Raw genomic sequence first — 15,940 nt, 5'->3', positions numbered from 1 at the left:
GTACCTCTGCTGCAGCAGTCATGTATCTGCTTCTGCTGCTTATTTTTCAACTGAAATAACAACTCTTTTTTTTTGAGAATCCCCATTAGTTGCTGTGGAGATAATTATGAGTCCAGGGGAAAAAAAATGGCAATTCTAGGTGAGGATGTGAAAAGAAGAGGAGAGAAATTCCTGGAGCAACAGAGATCTTGTGTGTGGATTTCTTAATAATTAAAAAAAAAAAAAGGAGAAGAAAAAAAGAAGCAAACAGAAGGCTCTGGGCTAAAAAGTTGGCTCTAGGCATCTGTGTGAAAGAAAAAGAGACAAAATCTATCACAAAGGAAAGGAAAGGATTTACCTTCACTGTGCATAAGTGCCTGCAAAGTAGGCATTTCTGCCTAAGCTTGTCCCCCAGGGCTCCTTCAGAAGATCTAATCAATTCACTCAATGGACAAGGAAGCTTCAATTCATCTCATCCTCCACTAGACATCTAATGTAGGTGAGACGAGCCACACAGCACAACTACCTGGTTTTGTCCATTGATGGTCACGGAAGCCTTGGGGGAAGAAGCTCACATCCACGTTTGCATCGCAGACACCTGAGGTGCAGGAAATCCCTCCCAAGGGAAAGACAGCAGAGCCACTAAATCCAACACTTGCAAGGATTATCCGATGTCCCTTCTCCTTATGCCTCCAGTTTCCTCGCCATGTATCTGCGCTGGTTGCAATGAACACATTGGTCATGAAGCGGGGAAGTCTTTCTCCTGCATCTACTACACAGCAGCCCCAGCTGCTCAGTTACTGGTGCAAAACCAGATTTGATATCAAAGATCCCTGAAAAGGCAATAGAGGGGGGCACTACGGAGCAGCCAAAAACTCTGCTTACAGGAGCCATCTAAAAAGCCCAGCAGCATTACACATTTACAGAATCCAGCTGATGCATTAATTCAGGTAAAAACTGAGCAGCGTGGGCAAAGGTTGCAGAAGGGCCACCATAATGACCAACCATCTGGGAACTTGGCTGAGGAGTGTCAAATCTAAACCGACAAACCATAATATACCTTGGCCTGCAAAATCAAACCCCTCCAGCAAGGGAGTAGAACAACTCTTATCTCCTCTAAACTGACCAGAAAGAGACTGATGACTTGCATCTACATGTCTTATAAAGAACAGATGAAAACGTATTATACCTTTGATTGTGTCTGCGTAAAAGAAGCATGGGTCCTGGCCAATAAAAGAATAATGGAATTCAGGAATATCCTAGGGTATAGTTTATATGTAGAAATATATCTTGAGATATAGCTTGGATGAAGGAAAAAAATACTCTTGCATGGCCACCTGAGGATTTGAGAATGACAAGAAAAATACGCTGTCATACAATTGACTAATTTTGAACATTGCTCCTACACACAGAAGTTGGCCCAAGGAAATAAATTTTTTGTTCCAGGGCCTTTGGACTATTGGGTGCTAAACTCCAGAGCAGTCCTCAGCCCAAGGAAAGGGAAAGGGAAAGGGAAAGGGAAAGAAAAAGAAAAAGGGAAAGGGAAAAGAAAAGCGAAAAGAAAAGGGAAAGGAGGACTATTCCATCACAGGACAGCACTATCTCCTTCCCTCACTCCCCTCTCCCTCAGAAAAGATCCTTATTTTGGAAAATGACATTTTCTTCTTGAGTCAGGCTTTTTGATAGGTCCTTCCTGGACTTATTTCCACATTTTACCAGCTTCCCCTCTGGAAATTTCTCTTTCTTGTAAAAACAAAATTAAAAAGAGTCATCGGGGTAGGTTATACATAGATTAGCAAATGGTTCTGCACATTCCTGACTCTTCATCAGCCTAGCTGCCCTTCCCAGGTTAAGAATGTTGCTGATCAGATGAGGTACAACTATGGACTATTATTGTAGAGAGTGTGTTCTCTTTTTTTCCCAGGCATTAGGAATTTAGTTGATATGTAGTATCTGGATTCCTCTGAAGTCGTTAGTTTTTTCACAGATTGCAATGAGTAATTTGTACCTCTGTAAAGTCATTCTCTGGTGGCCTCAGTCAAGCCTAAACTTTTATATCAGGAAGAAAAACCTGACACATTAACCCCTACTGCATTGACTGTCTGCAAACAACAGAGTTTAAAAAGCTGGGAAAAAACATATTTAATTAAAAAAAAAAAAAAAAAAAAGAACCAAGGCAACAAGAGACTACAAACTGCTACAGTAAGAAGAAGAAATCAGTGCAGGCCCAATTCTCAGATATAGTAAATTAGTGTGATTCCAGTAAAATCAATGGTGCTGGCTCAAATTATACTAGTTGTGGATCTGGACCCAAGAGGGTAGGTATGTGATAGCACTGCTGAATCAAAGACAGATGAAAACACTGCTAAACTGAAATAAGTATTCCCATCTCCCTCCGGAATAAAGAGAAAGGGAAAACCAGGTCATGTCTCTGCTGTCTTTCCACAGCTTCCAAAATAATCATAGTTTACTGTTAATACAGACTGCTGTATTTTAGCACTACTTACTGCTGTATTTACACATGCACACAGCACCATTTTTATCCACCTTTTTCTTTTCTTTCCATTATCACAAATTAAATTATAGCCTTGATGACTCTAATGCACAATGCAAATACTCTCCTTGAGCTATGATTCTAAATCCCCAAATGTATTTGTATAAATAAAATTTTGAGATATCATTCCTCTGACATTTGATATATCAAAAATTGGAATATATTTTTTCCTGTGTGCTCCTCTGAAGCAGGAAATAATTTTCTTTTTCCATAGCTGTACCACAATCAAAGTCCGTAGGCATCCATTCAGTAGTTTAGCTTAATCATACTTATGTAATTACTGTCAGAGTATGACATTTTCCTTTCACCTTTACTATTCCCTAGAGATTAAGCTATCAACCCTTCAAGATCATTACAGTTGTTTACATGCAGGTAGCAAAAGGAGTCTCAAACAGCTAGAAATCTTTATCTCTGGCTGTAACATGAACCAAATTCTCTGTATTTTGGGGGATTTTTTATTTTGTAGCATAGAAGCAGTATACATACCTGAGAAATGGACTAACTAGGGGAACACAAATGTATCTCTCTATGAGGTTTAAAAAAGTAATATAGAAATTTTAATGGAAGGATACTGGGAAAGATGTTCAATTTTCTGTATCGGTGGTAGTAATGCACATGTTGAATTTAAGACCAGGAGCTACCATTACAGTCATTTATTATGGAAAACACAAACACCAAAGTTTAATTTTGTGGTTCCCTCATACAGTTCACAGTGGGCCTAATTCTCTGCTGGTCTATTTTTGGGGGTCATTATTTATTTCCCATAAATGAAAAATAAATGGGTTTAAGGTTCAGGATGGAGCACGGCGAGGGTGGTGAGAGCTGTGGATGGGAAGGAGAGCAAATACCAAAGCTGTCCCCCAGAGTTACAAACCCATTTTGATCTAATGCAATTGGCAATGGCAGTTTTGCAATGGAAAGAAGACGGAGCTCAGCAAAGACTGGCGATAGTAAGTTGTGCACCTAGACTGCACCAGAATAAACAACAACTTCTGTTTTTCATAATTCCTTGAAGGTGCTTGCCCATCATGTACATAGGTGCCCATATTCCAGCCATGCATTTGACAATCATGAGACTATGTTAACAAGCAGGAGGTTTCAAAAAAGTTAAAAGGGCTTCAGTGAAATAAGTTTGAATAAATATATCCACCTTCCCAAATCACCTCTTAGCTCCAGTTATTGGTCACGTGTGCCTGGGGCAGCATCTGATTCCTCATTTTTATCATGTGTTTCTGATTTATTAGGTAGCCCATCAAAGCTAAGGGTAACTTTCCATGTTCCCTTTTGCAGACAAGAGGAGGAGACATTGAGGGAAGGGAAGGGAAGGGAAGGGAAGGGAAAGGAAGATCAAAAGAAAAAACCCAGCTCTTAGATGCCTTCAATAGCTCTCCAATTTAGTAGAGACACAGTAGTATCTCCAGAGGGAACTTTTCTCACTGAAGATATGTTTAAGATGAAAAGGAATATTCTGGATATATCTTTCACTCTTCATGAAGTATAGAAGCCCAATCAACTAGAGTAAACTGAATACTCCTGGTTTAGAGGGTGGCCCCCTCTCCTTCCACCCACCTTCTGCCTCCCCCCCCTTAAAGGAAAGCTTAAATTTTTGCAAAGGTCACAAGCCAGCCTTAGCTAGATAGGAAAGATGAAAAGGTGGATTTTTTTTCTTAAAAAACAAGAAATGATGCAGCAGGCAGGCAAAGCTATAGGGAAGCAATCTCTGTGGAACAGAAATATCTATCCTTGTTGTCTGTAAATGCAGACATTAATCTGGAGTAAAGTCCAAACTTTTGAACAGAATTTGGTTTTGAACAGAGTTATATTCCTTCAATACCTAATTCTCTTGAAGTTACCAACCCACTTTAGTATCAGACCAGACTGAAAGTTTCTTAAGAGTAAATCAAGAACCTTGAGAGCTTTTGCAACACCTCCACTAAGAGCGGGGTAAAAGCTGTTTGATCCCCAAGTAATGTCATGTCATAGACATGTATGTTAGAGATAAAACTTCCCCTTCTGCTCTTAAAAATACAAGCCAGACACAGTATTTGGATGTCATCACCACTGCATGAACATGTTAAAGTATCTGAGATAAAGTGGTATTTTGTGTGATTTGACTTTACGTAATTTTTCTTCCTGCTCCTCTTATCATCAGCTTAAGATAGCTGAGACATCTGTAAGTTGTGGGTTTTTTACTGCATTCCTCTTAAGATCAGCTGGCCCAAATTAGGAAGGTAAAGATAAAATCCAAATGGAAAAGCTTCATCCTTTTCCTTTATTCTTCTGGAAGCTTCTGTGCTACTTTATGAAAGTACAGTAGTGTGAAACGCCACAGAATCCAGCCTGCAACATAAGTTACCAAATTAAGTTAAAAAAAAAAAAAAAATCAGTATATCTGTGCCATATTGCAAATTCCAGCCAAGAATATCCTCGTGCCATTACACCACCAAGAAACATTGTTCCATAAATATCCCAGGATGTGTGTTTACCTGCTAAAAGGATGGGAATTATTGGGATATCAGATAATACTTTAAACCTTTCTTCCCCTATGAAGCTGGCATACTTAGGTTGACATGTTTGTTACACTGAGAGAAAACTTTGCAGAAGTGACAAGTAGCTGAGGATGAAGAAGGAACAGCAGATGAAGCTGACAGGTTTTGATTCTCCACTTCTGTTTTTATGCCAATTAAAGAGTACCTTCTGCAGGTGTTTCTGCCCCTTGGGAGGCTGGGCAGAGCAGTTGCTCTAAGATTGACCAGCACCGAGGTTGTGTGGGGTTCTGAAATGTCAGGTTTTTGAAAACAGCAGCTGTTTTTTGCAGAGCTTACATGGCTGAAAGGAGTTGGCAGAGACTTAAAAAATCTGTCTTGTTTCTCAGCCGTCCCTTCACTTGGCCTTTAGAAAACAGTTCTTGCTCAGGTGATATATTCTTACAGACACACACACACACTCTAGCAAGTCCCTGGACTTCCACATGTATATTTGCTTATAAGTAGATCCATAAAATATTAGCTTAATTATACACCTCTTCTCTCTTAATTGCCATAACAAAATAAGCTTTCAGTTCCATTTTGACCTGCCCATCACCACTAACTTTCGAAATGCAAGATGCAAAACAAGTCTTCATCATTTTTTTAATTGGTTTCCTAAGGAAAGGAAGCTTCTGCAATCCTCCTGTATGTCTGCCAGTCCCCACTATTCATTAAATATGCTGGCCAGTTTAAACCATCATTAGACAAGAGGTATATGTTTCAAGGATATTAAGTCTGCTAACCATAGTTAGGAGGAAAGAGGAGATAGACTACAGCTGGTGTTGCAACTATAAGAATTGGATGTTCAGGATTTCAATCGTAATATTTGACACCAGAGAAACTGCAGAATGGAAAAGAAACCAGATTTTTGCAAAGCATCCTGCCAATGAAGACCCTAATTCTTTCCTTTCTAAATCCCTTTGACAACTAGCACAGTCTTGTGAACGTTTATACGGTCAGCCTTAGTGTTGTGGTTCATGCTGTATAAATATGACTATTTTTTTTAATTACTCTTCTCCCTCCAGTTGTTAAAACCACACAAAGATACTTTTCATTTCTCAGTATACTACATTCTGCATTTCATTAAACTGGAGCAGTTAATGCTTGCAATGTTCACATTCAGGTCTTGATCTTCAGCTGGGGTAAAATTACTCCAACATAGGCATAGAAATAAGAACTACCTGAAGAGCTCTCCCTCTTTCTATCACTATATAACATTCCCTTTCTTTACAATGTAGGACTAAGTCTTTTATTATCGCTATGGAATATTTAAGACACATTCAAAAAGCTTTCAAACTTGTTTTCAAAGGCGTTTGGAATAAAAATCATTAAGAAAGGCATTTTCAGAAATTTCATGAACTCTATTTCTTCCTTGAATTTATATTTTAGTTTGAAAGGTAATACTATGGTCATGTTAGTAAAAATGACCATAAATTTAATGAACTGCATTGCTTAACATGATAGAAAAGCTATCTGTTAAACAAGGGATTTCTTCATTTAAGAAGAAAGAAGATGATAGCACATCTTTTAACTGCTCTTTCCAGTGACAAGAATGCAGCAAATATTTCACTTGGCTGAATGAAGAAATTAAATGATGAAGACATTGATTTTTACCTGTGATTCAGGAGACTACCACAACCTGTGTGCAGCTTCAAGCATATGCATAACTAGACTTTAAGCATACGTTCAATACATTTTTTTGAACTAGAGCCACGTATTCTGTTCTGTGCAGTTTTCAACCTCTTCTAGCAGCTGAACTTCAAGCACAATACAGTCCCCACTTAGAAATCCAACTACATAATTAGTGTCTTATAGGCTTTCATTAAGAAACCCTTTATATATCAATGGTGGATAGGATTTCAAGATTTGTTATTTCACACATGGAGATACAGGAGGTTAATGGGCAAAAATAATCATTTCCAAGCCCAAATTAATAGCTGTGCTAACTGAGAAGCATAATAAATAAGTGTAGCAGCAATTTGCTCACTCTCTGATTAGAATAGGTTCACCATGTCAAAGAACAGGGAGACAGACAGAGATAACAATGCTCTGTTAGTATTTACCATGAACTGTCTTGTTAAATGCATGAGATTCTTTAGATTCTTTGCACAAACGTTACTTATTCTCTTTGATGGCAAGGACTATAACGTTCAGGTTGCATTTCTGCCCTTGCTGTGCAATACCTTGTAAAGATTGAAGATATCCACCATCAGCATTAAAATGGCATGAATATCAATGACATTCCTAGCAGAAGCAGTCAATTTAAGGGTCTTCAGTTAAAGGTAAGAATCAGGACCTGCCTGTCTTAGAAACTTCCAGGGATGTCATGCTCCGAGTCTCTGGAAGTCACGATAGCAAGAGCTCTTGCAATACTCAAGACATGAATCGTTGGGCTTCATTTTTAAGCTCTTCTTTCTTAAAAAATATTAGGTAAAAGCATTCTAAATAAGTGTACTCATTTCCTATTTAATTCCTGCTTTTTTGGCTTCTGGCTCTGTACAATAATAGGTTAAAGAATTTGTCCTGAGGACCAAGAACAGTTTTATAAAGAGATTAAAAACATGAACAAAATGATCATAAGCAAAGTGTTCGGTGGACTCAGTCCAGCTCCCAAAGGACTGTAACACTGCATTAGGCAAAATATTTGTACAACTTACAAAGCACTAAGCAGGAATAGAAATAACATAAACTTCCTTTGATCTTTCCTAAGGGCAAAGATAAAAGGATACATATAAAGGTATGGGAGATCTCACCTTACTGTTGCCAATACCTTGTAAGTCACAGGTTGTAGCTCCATCTTTCTTGCTAGGCCTTGTCCTGTATATTTCCTGAGCACTCCTTTGTAATAAATTTTCTCAAGATAAGTTTTTATTATTTTTTTTCTTAAAATACAGCTAACGGGAAACAGATGGTATCTAAGTAATACCTACTCCAAAGTAAACAAGACAAATATTGAACCAGAGTAATGACTCAATGATTTGCCTAGGTCAAGTTATTTAAGGTTGCTACTTTGGTATTAATTGCTACTTTAATTACACTGACAGTAAGTGTAGTTTGCAAATGAGACCCTGTAGCGTGATTCAGAAAAATCTCGAGTTTGCTCTCAGTTCTGCCTTTAACTTCCCATGTTACGTACATCAAGTCATCTGAGCTCAGTGTCCCATATTTCAGCTACAAAGTGGCTAACACTTTGCATTCCTTAATTTGTATCTCAGGCATCTGTCTGTTCCTGTGCCTCAGACCTGGCACTATCCACACCTCAGAACAACAAGGGATGGGACTCGTCTAACTAAAGGCAGACACGTGCAATGCATTGATCTAGTGACTCCTGGGTCCCTCTATAATTGAAGGAAAGCAAAAGGCAGTTTGGGGACACATAAAGTCTCTGTAATAGGGCATATGAATTACTCCCCTGAAGTGCATCTCTTGGTTAAAAGGAGAGCCTGGGATGACTGGTTCAGATCTGAATGTCTACATGTTAAGCATCAAAACTGTGACACAAATCCCATCTAAGCTAATAAATTTTTTTACTTTCACGAGTGTAAGAGACTGGTTTGACACGTAACTACTTTGAAGAACCAGTGAAAGCAAAAATACAAAGTGTATTTTTGTGTTTATAAATATTTATGCACACGTACACAAGTAGATACAGAACACATTCATTTATGTCCATATATATAAAAGTATATCTTATATATACACCTTCAGGATATGTTAAAGGTTTTGTTTTCATACCATACCTAGTACCTGAGACACTGGCAGGAAAAACAGTTAATATTCTATTGTAGATGGTACAGATATATGAGAGTTGAGGTCATCTCCTTACCATCATCTGACTCAAAATCCTCAATCACATCTTATCTTCACAAGCCGGCCAGGATGTACAGTCTGACTCTTCCATTCTGTGCAAATTGATAATGTAAGAATTGAGTAGCTTTATTCAAGTTATACAGAGAGTAAAGTTACTTTCCTAAGATCCCATAAAGTAGAATCAACAGCTAAATTAATTTGATCAGGCACAAGCTAATTTTATGCAACAAGAGCACTCTTACTTTCCAAGCATCAGAGGCTTGGAAAGTGGGCTATCCACACTGCGTATTTGCAGGTACACTGTAATCAGCCAGGCTGTAAATTATCCTTTCACACCCTTAAGTAAAATTGTAGAGGTCCTTGCAATAAAAATATGCAAGCAGACGCAAATGTGATGGGCATTTTAAGCAGAGATAACCTGCTGTGCCTAGTTCCTGAAAATGACCAGCCAGACTGCTGGCAATTATCTCTAATTACAGTTGGTACAAAAGGATTTTCATAATGCACTTTTGTACAATGTGCAACCTTGAAATGAGGTCCCAAGGCTGAAATGTTTGTTCCCCTTTTCCATTAAGTGCATTTAAAAAATGATAATTAGAAGATCATTCAGGAGGAAAGATAACACTCTGACATGGTCACTTAGTAAATACATAAGACTTATTATTTGCCTCTTAAGAGGCCTGATCTTGTCCCAATGATTTAATATTAACCATCATATAACCATTTCATTATGAGAGCTGAAGGAAGAGAGAGAAGTATCATTAGACCCATATTCCAGATAAGGAAATTGCCACAAAACTTTCTTTGCATACATTCAGCATCAAAGCTAAGAAACTTGCCATTCTGCAAACTCCCAGCCCAAGGGTGAGCTGTAGGACCCCAATAACTCTGAATTTGTCAAAAAACCTCTCTCCATATATCAGCCTCAGTTGTAAGGTTGTTTGTTTTTTGTTTGGTTTTTTTTTTTAGGATTTTGGCCTGTCCACATTGTGGTGATTAACTGTAAAGCAAAGAGATCAAGGATTCTTGATAAAATAGCAAAGGGATAATCTTCCTTCAGTGTTTGGAACACAAATATTAGACTGGTCTTATCAAACAGTACTACTATAAGACCTTGCCAGATGCTTATAATTTTGTCAATCCATTAATCATTCCAACCAGAACTTTCTTGCTTGGACCACTTTCTCAAGCTGACCTCTGTTGATAAACAACGGTTTCTGAGAAAACCCTGGGATTAAAATTCTGTCTTTTCTTAAACACTATCAATAGGGGACATAAGGGGAGCTGAGCTGAAAATTAAAAATAAGCCCTTATTTATGTACTGGGTAAAACCTGAGTTCTTCGGTGCCTGTCTCCTCACATGCTCCTTATGTTACCATAGGTACCATGAAACCCTCAGTAGTTACTGAAACATAACATTTACCTGACCCACTGCATTTACTGTGTTTAGAAGCAAGATTGCTTTGAATACTCTGCTAAATGTAATTACTGGGAAGAGCAAATATCAAGATTTTAATGGTACTCCCTGCATCTCTTTGTTCTTAGAAATGAGTTCAAATGTCCATTTGATTAGCCAAAAGAACAGAGAAATAGAAAAATAAAAAAGTTATTTGTCTGTAAGTTCTCTCATCTCAGGATTCTGTCTATTTTCTGAATAATAAAACTCATGAAAATCCCTCTGAACCAAATGAGCTTCAGCACATCTGTCTTCAACAGTTACTTAATTTGAAGGGTCTGATTCTGTGGAGGGCTGTTTGTGCTTTCTTGCCTTCAAAAATCAAATGAAACTGGTGTCCCTTCTCACCTTCAATGATCAAAAGATTTCTTGAGCCATTACGTTAATTAGTCTCATAGATAGCACTGAATTAAAATAGAATACTTCATACTTGCAAAAGGCCTTGAGATCTGCAGATGAAGGTACCTATATTATCACCCCCTTTTTACAGATGGGAAAGAAAAGTGACTTACTGAAAATAATCCAGGAATAAACCCATGAGGAGATCTTTCAGGTCTCAGTTCAGTGCTCTAGGCATAGCTAGGCAACTTCATTTCAAAACACTATTTTTTAATCAGAAGATATGCTCTCTGCTGCAGTTTTTAAGTTGACATGTTAATTATTTTACAACAAACCATGCTGTAAAAAACCATGACACCAGCCATTAAGACTAAAAGGGTATTTAAAATTAATTTGATTATTTATATGAGTACAAAACTGTATCATTCAATACTGAGCTGAAGGAGAATAGCTAGAAGCAATGCTGGAAAAAGTGGCCCACTGAACACGGCAGTTTCAGATACCAGGTTGTTTAGGTTACCCCAGAGAACTATTGTAGCTGTATGACAGAGCACTGTGTTTGCTTTGCTATTCATTATCAGATTTTCAAACCAATGCGCACTAGGATATGTTGGGTATGATCTTCAGCTTTTGTCAGCTGCAGCTCTGACATTGTAGGTAGGCTGAATCTAGATAGTTTGCTAAGTTTTAGGGACAAAAAAAACCAAATAAGACACATTTTTAAAGAACTTTTTTTTACATATAACTTATTTTAGGCAACTCTGAGATTACCCTTAGGGCCCAAAGCAGAAAACATTTTTAAATGGAAAATTTTGTGGAACAGGAGGAGCTGTGTGCTTCATGTCTTGCCTCAGCATCGGATATGTTGCCCTAGAAACACAGCAAAGAATATGTTTGACAAAGGCAGTTTCTCTGCTGTACAAAAAGATTAACTGTCTCCATTGTGGTCCTCCTTGGTGTAGTGACCATACCAACAAAATTCAGGAATCTCCCAACTCATCCCAGGTTGGGAAGCTTAGAAATGTTCAAATGTGTGCTTTTCAAACACATCAGGGATCAGTTCTGCTGAAGAATGGAGGAGGAGGCCCAGACTAGCACTGAGACCATGGTTCTCAAAAAGGAACACCAGGTATCCCCAAATAGATGGTCAGAGGGTGGATTTGTGCAAGTGGCTGTGGTGTCAGTAGATGAGATACTGATGGCTGGCGTGTTGCGATCTCTGTTCTTACTCTGAAAAGAACCAGCTCTAAGCAGAAGTCTTGGAAGCTGGCCTTCATGGCAGCATCTCCTAGTAGCATCTGCTACTTTTTGACCCTACAAATGAAAGTTGGAGGAGGCAATGGTCAGGCTGTTGCTATGATCGTCAATTTGTAAGGAAAGTTGGAGGTTCCTCAAGTTGTAGTTATAGAATATTGAGGAAAAAACTCCTCTCACTGGGGTGGAGAGAGTGAGTTTTGCAAGCTCTTTTTTATCAAAATAAGAAGTGCAATTTTGCAAATGCACTGTCACCAGTGACAGGTAACTGTGGGTTCACAGGAAGACAATATATCACGCTGTTCCAAAGTTGCCCAAATAGGGGACATAACCCTAAAAGAGCTTCCCTAAATCAGCTACCAACTATTATCCTGATCCCTGATGAAGGGGATTTTTTTTTTTTCCCAACATTCCTTGGGTCTACCCAGGCTGTAGGACAGTAATGATGCACCTTTCCTGGGTGCCAACTCCCCTCTCCTGTTTCTCCAGGGAACAAACTCTCCTCTTTCTCAAAGCTGTCTCTCTGCCACGAGCCTGTGAAGCTTCCCCTTACCTCTGAGCTCCATCCCCAAAAGTTTGGTGGGAGATACGTTAAGGATGTGCACTCAGAGGACTTCACACTTCATTCCAAGCCTAATTACTTTCATTTAAGTAGCATAACAGGTACATTAATTTATTCCAGGAACAGACATCTTCCTGCCTTAGAATCCTCACCAGTATCGGCAGTTCTTCAAGTAACTTTCAATCTGCTTTCTCCTCTGAACCAGCCTTCCTCTTATGCTCTGCCTCCTCTTTTTCCCTGCTTCAAGTCAATTTTATTCGATTTTTTGCTCTGCTTGCCTTAAAAAAATTTCTCTTTTAAGGCCGTTTTCTGCTTAGTGCTCTCTGCACAACGACTAACAAGAAACTTTTCCTTTTATAATCTCCATACACTCAGGTCACTCCCTGATTAGCCACCTTAGGTGGTCAAAGTGCCCTTTTAATTGTGTGTTGCTAAGTTACCAAAGGTGAGATCTAGCTATTGCAACGTGGACTCCTAAAACGTAGATATCTAATTTGGAGCTGATCATTCTTGTCACCTCTTAATCAATAAAAGGAGATATGTAAGATATCTAAAAGTCTAATGGTGTCTATCTTGGGTACTTAGGTTAGCTTGACCTGCGTTATCCTCTGTTAGTGATGATTTAACTGTAAGATAATCATACTAACGTGAATGTTTAACTCTTATACAAGGTTATAATAATCCTACACCAGTATTATGACTCAGAGTTGGGGGAATGTGTCTCCAGGAGATGAGCCCATGTCCTGTTTTAAGTCTTTCAGTGAAATGATTTTGATTATAGTTTCTGGCACTAGTATCAGGAAAAAATAATATGGAAAGGTTACTAAAGATTCATTCACACTACACTTTAATTAGAAATTCTGAAAGAACAAAGTGTTTGTTGCATCACAGAGATAAGGCTAATACATGTATAATGAAAATAACTATGTTTCTATGATAACCAACTACTGACAGGCTTAGTTGTTAACTTATTTTGCAGGGGAAAAAAAACCTAGTAAACACTTGATATTAGAATTTTCTTTGATTCTTTGGCTTCCTGATAGTTTCAAGACACAGACGAAGGGAAATTATATTCTCTTCTCTGAAAATGCATTTTCAGAGTATAGACATGAGACAGTCACTTAGCCTCTGAACTGCCAAATTCAAACAATACATAATTTCTTTCCTTGTATAAAGAGACATACCAACTTCCCCAAACGGCTGATGGTCAGAAGCTGAAAGAACTCGTCAAGACAAAGACAAGGTTATATTTGCCCTGCTTCTTTCAAACTTTGTCAGACATTATGCTGAGTTAGGTGGAACTTCCATCTGACCAGAGGAAATATTCTTACAGTGCCTCAAATAATCCATTAAACACAGATGTCAGTAACAAAAGGCCATCAAAACCCTTTAGTCATTTTATAACAGTCATGGAGTTAGGGTGAGATATAACTAATGTGGTGGTCAAAAAATCTGACAAAGTCTTCACTTACACATTTTCTACTGATACAGATTCTTTAATCCCCTCTTCTAAGGTCATTACAGAGAAACATTGCTAAGAATTAAGGGTATATAAAAGGGACTGACAACTGCTTTATAAATGGTTTATCACATATAACATATAATAAAATATAATCAATAGAATCAATAGAATAAATATAATATAATATAAAACTTTTCACAGGGATTTAGGTTTGCTGAGCCAAAAATTAATCTCTCTGGTTATTAACAAAGTAACAATATACATCCTTTCTCCTAATTTTTTATTATCTAATAGACAAAATGGATAAAGGTCGGAAGTAAGACTGTACCATGCCATTATTTGCCAGTGCTTAAAAATTTTGCCAAACATGTTATTGTTTTTTATCCAAACAGAGCATTTTTTATTTTCAGCTGTGGTAAGATTCTGCTGGCAGTAAATGCTCTGTGAAGTACAGTGGGATTCCAATTGTTCTTGTGTATTTTTTTCAGAATTGCACAAAAGCAAACAAAAAAAAAGCTTTCAGCATTAGATGTTCAAAGGTTAAAAAGCACCTATCACGGACTTGACAGGTTCCAGACACCTAAATATTTTTCAGAATGTGAATCTCCTTCAATCACCACCATAAGAATGACAGATGCTAAAGAGGAACAACAATCCTAAAGCAGGCAGTGGCATTTGGTCAGCTGAACCCTCTCTAGACTCTTCTAATCAGGGTGTAGGTTGACTTACTCATACAGTCAGGCAACAGCTTTTGAGTCTATGTTAGCTGGGATACCCGCACAGAGCTGGCAGATATGACACCACAGCTATGGAAGACCCACGTCCCCTTGAAACTAAAGTGAACTTCAGGCAAGAGTACCTATGGTATGGTATTGCAAACAGACACAAAGCTGTGGGCAACTGTCCTGGTTTCAGCTGGGATGTAGTTAACTGTCTTCCTAGTAGCTGGTACAGTGCTGTGTTTTGAGTTCAGTGTGAGAAGAATGTTGATAACACACTGATGTTTTCAGTTGTTGCTCAGTAGTGTTTAGACTAAGTCAAGGATTTTTCAGCTCCTGATGCCCAGCCAGCAAGAAGGCTGGAGGGGCACAAGGATTTGGGAGGGGACACAGCCAGGGCAGCTGACCCAAACTGGCCAATGGGATATTCCAGACCATGTGATGTCGTGTCCAGTATATAAACTGGGGGGAGGGGGGGTGGAGGGATTGCCACTCGGGAACTAACTGGGCATTGATTGGCAAGTGGTGAGCAATTGCACTGTGTATCACTTGTATATTCTAATCCTTTTGTATTACTATTGTAATTTTATTATTGTTATCATTATCATTATTGGTTTCTTCTTTTCTGTTCTATTAAACTGTTCTTATCTAAATGCACAAGTTTTACTTTTTTTTTTTCCAATTCTCTCCCCCATCCCACGGGGGGGCATGGTGAGTGAGCGCCTCCGTGGTGCTTAGTTGCTGGCTGGGGTTAAACCATGACAGCAACTAAAATGCATCTAGATATCTATTGAGCACAGAAAGAACTGAAACACACACCTCATATGTGAATACCTGAACGTGTAGTTAAATTTAGTTGTTTTAGTCTTTTTCTGAATCCCATTCCACCTGCAGTACCTGGAGGTAGAGTCAAGCAGGCAGATGCAAGCATAACACACTCTGTAGCTCCCAAGGCTGGATTTTTTTTGCATAGAGCCACTTTGTTATTTCAGTGACATGCGTGGCAAATAAGAAAGGCAACACTTGTGCCTTCCAAAGAAGCCTGTGTGAGTATTGCCGGTTTTCCACAGCATTGCTAAGAGACATTCATCTATTGTGGAGGTGGCTATGTATGGTGACTGGGGTAAACAAAACAACCGAAACAAACACAAAACCAGTCCCTGCCTTGCAGCAGAGAGGTGACATGGACAGAATTGCAATCAAACAGAGCAGCTGTAATAGAGATCTTACCACAGAAAACCCAGCAAAGCCACAGGGAGGGTGGTGGGGCAAAGTTA

The sequence above is a fragment of the Haliaeetus leucocephalus genome, unplaced genomic scaffold, assembly GCF_000737465.1.
Source record: "Haliaeetus leucocephalus isolate CR32 unplaced genomic scaffold, Haliaeetus_leucocephalus-4.0 Scaffold0, whole genome shotgun sequence".
NCBI classification, from domain to species: Eukaryota; Metazoa; Chordata; class Aves; order Accipitriformes; family Accipitridae; genus Haliaeetus; species Haliaeetus leucocephalus.
This window is presented reverse-complemented; position numbering follows the sequence as displayed.